A 5,950-nucleotide genomic window follows, 5' to 3' on the forward strand; every position below is an offset into this window, starting at 1 on the left:
GCTATCGAGGGAGGTCACCCGTAATACTAAATAGTCTCTTATTTCACTCCAAAAAGGTTGATAACCTTGATTATAACAAAAGAGTCTGTTTGCAGACAGTAAAGGGATGGTTATGTACTTATATGACTATTTACCCACGCCACCTAATGTAAAAATATTTGTTTGATTCTATCAAGAAAGCAAGACACATGTATATAGTCATGATTTCTATTTAGCTTGTGTTCATGGAAGACACCTAAGGACTAAGGTACTACATGATGATTTAGTTTTTGTAGTCTTGCATCGCACACTTTAGCTATATCTAGAGAGGACATTCTTTGTAAAGGAAGCAATGAATAAAAATATTATATATATATATATATGTGTGTGTGTGTGTATAACTTCTTCCGAAGTTTATCTTCTAAATATGTCTTTTCGCTATGGTTTAACACTCTTTCATCATGCAAATTGACAATTTTTTCAATATTTACCATCTTTTATTATAGGATGCATTCGCTGCTGGTACTGACACTACGTACACAGTCTTAGAGTGGGCAATGACAGAGCTCTTAAGACATCCAGAGATGATGAAGAATGTGCAAAATGAAGTGAGAGAGATCATTGGCAACAAAAATGACATAACTGAGTATGATTTGGATAAAATGCATTACTTGAAGGCAATAATCAAAGAGACTCTTCGTTTTCATCCACCTATTCCATTGTTGATTCCCGTAAATCAATTCAAGATGCCAAAATACATGGCTATGATATTGCAGCTGACACACAAGTCATTATCAATGCATGGACAATCGCAAGAGACCCTATGTTCGTGTAAAAAATCTGTAAGCGCACAGAGTCGTAACAAGTAGTAAAGTGATTTTAGAAAACGAATGTCGAACCCACAGGGATTAACTATGTTATTGAATACCGAAATTTACTAAATTAAGTACTATTTGGAAAATCGAAAATAGATGGAACGTTCTACTATTTGAATTAAATTAAACTATTTAATAAAAATAAATCTATGAATAAAAAATTAACAAAGCGTAAAATCTAAAAGTGTAAAAATATGATAAGAATGGATCTAGAGCAGTTGATTTCACCTAACAAATCCCACACAATTTATTCTTCCTAATTATTAAATTCTAATAATCTCCCGTTGATGATTAAAAATTCCTTAAGTATTCAATATCTTCTCTCGAATAATATTAAAAATATCTTCAACTAACAATTCCATATCTCTATGTGAATTTAATTAATTGGAGACTCATTACGTACTTTGAATTTTTTGAAAAATCACACTAGTCACGGTAAAGCATCTCTACTTTCGCTCAACTAATGGTGTTTAATTCTAGAACTAAAATAACAAATCACCTCTCGGTCTCATTGTAATTCAATTGATCAAACCATAATTCGTAAAAAATAGTAAGCATTAAGAATAAGAATTACACACTCAATCATGGAAATATTAAAAATAAAATAATTCAGAATATAAATTGTGTGTTCATTGCTAGACTACATCAACGCTCTAGAAAATAAAATTTAGTTCATAATAAAACTGAAAAGAAAACAAATAAAACTTATGTCTTTCATCTGATGGTTGATCAACATGAAGCTCTCGCCTTTGCCCTCAGATCCTCCTCTTCAGAAAGACTCCTAAAAGAAAAATCTTCAATGCGGCAGCCCCCTTTTTCTCTCAGGTTTTCTCTCCCTTCTTCTTCTTTTTACCCTAAAGAGCCGTTAAATAGGTCAAGGAATCCTATTCCCGTTTGGAGAAAATCCCAGATTTTTAGGCTTCACTTAACCGACGATTTTGGCCCATTTAACGTCAAAATTCGGACTTTTGGTAAACTACAAAGTTGTAGCCCATTAAGTTAACTTTCCATCCCAACTTGAATCATCTCGATTGGATATCTGAGCCCAAAGTTATGCTGAAAATACTAACTGATGTGCAGGCTGGAATCCTAATCCGAATTGGACTTGGATTTTGTACAAAATTCCTTTGATTCCTTGCTCTTCTCATTCCTTCAAAGCACAAATGAATAGATAAATATAAATAAAAAAAATCAAATCAAATCAAAAGAAATAAAGGAAAACTAACAATTTTAATAAATAAGAGGATAATAAAAATCATGTAAAAATTACACTTATCACCCTACGTTCTGGAAAGCACGGACGCGGTGCCAGAGGCGCCGCACCCGCGTCGGAAGCGGCCTGACGCGGCGACGCGCGTTGAACGCTGCTGACCGCGCGTCCGTGCCGCGTCGGGTCGCGTCGGGCCACGTGACAAAGCCGACGCGCGTCGACGCGGCTCGAATCGGCCCGATTCGGGCCACGTGGCAAAGCCGACGCGCACCGACGCGGCTCGAATCGGCCCGATTCGGGCCGTTTCGGCCGTATCGGCCATATCGGCCGAAATCGCCGAAACGGCCGATTCAGGCCGAAATTTTTTTTAAAAAAAGGTGCAAAACGCACCGTTTTACTTACCTTAAAACCTAAAACTCCCTCACACGTTGTCCAGAGAATCCAAAACAGCCTCCTCACTCCAACTCCATCGCTCTTTCTCTCTTCTCTGTGCTGTCTGGGCTGTGCTTCACTGAACCAGCCACTCAGTCCTGCATTCCAGCCACTCTAGAGTCTGGGTCGTATTTAATTTATGAACATCATGTTTTAGTTATTAAATTTGGTATATGTTTATATAATGTGAAAAAGTATCGTATATGTTTATATACTTAGCAATATATTAAAAATATAAATAAAAATATTTTTAATAATTTTTTAATCGCCGAGTCCCGCCGCACTTGCACCCACCTTTTTCAAAAATTGCCAAGTCCCGCACCCACACCCGCACCCGAGTCCCGAAACGCACCCGTGCTTCTTAGCCTGGAAAGCACCGATGCGGCTCCGGAGGAGCCGCACCCGCGTCAGACTCGGCGGGACACGGCGACGCCGGAGGGACGCCGCAGACCGCGCGTCCGTGCCGCGTCGGGCCGCGTCCTGCCACATGGAGTGCTGGACTCGCGCTGACTCGGCTTCGACGAGCGCCGATTCGCGCCGAGCACTTGTTCGCGAGCCCAGCACCCACCTTTTTTTTTTTTTTTTTCGCGAGCCCAGCACTTGTTCTTCAAAGCGGACGTAACAACAAGGTTAACTCCTGAGTGAGAACTCCTTGGTTTCACTCCTGCCGTGTAGCTATGGCATAAAGGCTTGTTCTTCTGTTTCTTTTTTTCTTTATCAGTTTTGTTTTGTTTTTGCTATCAAAAAAAAAAAAAAAGTTTTGTTTTTTTTTTTTTTTGAAAAGAATTGTTGAATGCGTTTGGTCATGGTCAATGGTGCTTTATTTTGCTTTTTGTGCCTCTCACGTGAGCCACATTTTCCCTTTTTTTTTTAACATTGAGCCACTGAACTGGCCACTAATAAGCTTTTGGATTTTGGTTAGTGAGGTTTCATTTTGTACAGTATATTATTATTATTATTATTATTATTATTATTATATGAGTTCTCTATTATTATTATTATTATTATTATATAAAAAAACATGCTTAGTAATATATAAATATATAAATAAATATATTTTTAATAATTTTTTAATCGCCGAGTCCCACCGCACCCGCACCCACCTTTTTAAAAAATTGCCGAGTCCCGCACCCACACTCGCACCCGCACCCGAGTCTCGAAACGCACCTGTGCTTCATAGCTCAAATGGAAATTTCATAGAGCTCGACGATCATCGATTAGGTACGTAATCGCACAGCTCCGATTGGCATTGTGTTTCTCAGCTCCGGTTAGGTACGAATCACAAACCCTAATTTCTCAGCTCTTAATAACTTTTAATCGATTTCCCCTTGATTTTATTTCAGATTTCTCAGAAAACTGAGCTAAAATCACTGTATTGTTGGAAAGCACTGACGCGGCTCCGGAGGAGCCGCACCTACGTCAGACTCGGCGGGACGTGGCGATGCGGGAGGGACGCCGCAGACCGCGCGTCCGTGCCGCGTCGGGCCGCGTCCTGCCACATGGAACGCCGGACTCGCGCCGACTCGGCTTCGACGAGTGCCGATTCATTCCGAATCAGGTCGTCTTCTTCCTCCTTTTTTTTTTTTTTTTTTTTCGCGAGCCCAGCACTTGTTCTTCAAAGCGGACGTAACAACAAGGTTAACTCCTGAGCGAGAACTCCTTGGTTTCACTCCTGCTGTGCAGCTATGGCATAAAGGCTTGTTCTTCTGTTTCTTTTTTTCTTTATCTGTTTTGTTTTGTTTTTGCTATAAAAAAAAAAGTTTTTTTTTTTTGAAAAGAATTGTTGAATGCGTTTGGTCATGGTCAATGGTGCTTTATTTTGCTTTTTGTGCCTCTCACGTGAGCCACATTTTCCCTTTTTTTTTTTTTTTTTTTTTTTAAACATTGAGCCACTGAATTGGCCACTAATAAGCTTTTGGATTTTGGTTAGTGAGGTTTCATTTTGTACAGTATATTATTATTATTATTATATGAGTTCTCTATTATTATTATTATATATGAGTTCTCTATTNCGAGCGGATATCCGGAAAGAGTAAAGAGGCAGTGTTAATTGATTATATTTATAGCCCTTTCTTTTATATTCATTTTGTTTCCTTTTTCTTTTTTCTTTTTTCTTTTTTTGAAAGAGCATATGTTGTTCAATGATTCTCTCCGTTCGAAGGTTGACTCTCTCACACACATTGTGTTTTACCTTCTAGTGTGGGTGTGTTTGGTAACTATCTTTTTTTCTTTATTTTCTGTTTCTAAAAATAATTTTCTATTTTTAAGACTAATTCCTTATTTGAATTTGATGTCATCTAGGATGCAACTGTCACGTTCGTACCTCATGAATTGAAGTTTAACATAAGCCATTTGTTGACTTTTATTCATTTTCATGTTCAAACTATTCTTGAGGTGGTTGGGCCTGACTTGAGTATCCACTTTTTTGTGGCACCGGCCTAACTCATATTTAAAAGTTGAAAGATTGTGGAACATCAACAAGGGAAACCCATAAACATCCAAAAAAAGCATACACTTGCCCGGAAAAGAGAGAAAAAAATGTCAAATTTCCTGCAATTTTTAGTGCCAAATGCAACATCCATGTTGCTCCAACCCTTTGTTTTAACCATCTTGGCCTTCATCTTCGTACTCCTATTCAAATGGTCCTTCCTTCCAAACAGAAACACCCAAAAAAACTCACCACCTTCACCATCAAAGCTACCCATCATTGGAAACCTTCACCAACTTGGCTTGCAGCCACACCGTTCACTCCAAACCTTAGCTCAACGCCATGGCCCTCTCATGCTGCTTCACTTTGGCAGCGTACCGGTCCTTGTTGTCTCATCTGCTGATGCTGCCGAAGAGATCATGAAGACCCAAGACCTCAAGTTTGCAAACCGGCCCAAAACAAGCATGTTTGGTAAACTAATGTACAATTACAAAGATGTAGCAATGGCTCCCTATGGCGAGTACTGGAGGCAAATGAAAAGCACTCTTGTTCTACATCTTTTGAGTAACAAAAGGGTTCAATCCTTTCACTATGTGAGAAAGGAGGAAACTCCCTAATGATAGAGAAAATCAAACAGTGTCATGATTCATCTTCATCTTTGAACTTAAGCGAGGTGTTTGCAAAGCTCACGAATGATGTAGTATGTAGGGTGGCCTTGGGAAAGAAATATGGTGGAGGGGAAGGTGGAAGGAAGTTTAAGGAGCTTCTGGGAGAGTTTATGGAATTGTTGGGTGTCATAAACGTGGCCACGTGGGGGACTATATTCCATGGCTTTCTTGGGTGAATCGTGTTAATGGCTTGGATGCTAGAGCGGAGAAAGTGGCTAAACAACTTGATGATTTTCTAGAAGGAGTAATTGAAGAGCATTTAAATTTTGAGAAGAAAGAGGGTCATGATCATGCTCTTAGTGATTTTGTGGATGTTTTGTTTTGGATAAAAAAGGAAAGCGTAATCGGTTTCCCTATT

The 5,950-nt window shown here is 39.1% G+C and overlaps 1 pseudogene; it reads left to right on the forward strand.

The window, feature by feature from the left end:
- Window positions 1-4,882: 4,882 nt before the first annotated feature.
- On the forward strand, window positions 4,883-5,950 carry LOC112034449 (cytochrome P450 736A117-like; annotated as a pseudogene).

The sequence above is a fragment of the Quercus suber genome, unplaced genomic scaffold (assembly GCF_002906115.3).
Source record: "Quercus suber isolate HL8 unplaced genomic scaffold, Cork oak 2.0 scaffold_688, whole genome shotgun sequence".
In the NCBI taxonomy this organism is placed as follows: Eukaryota; Viridiplantae; Streptophyta; class Magnoliopsida; order Fagales; family Fagaceae; genus Quercus; species Quercus suber.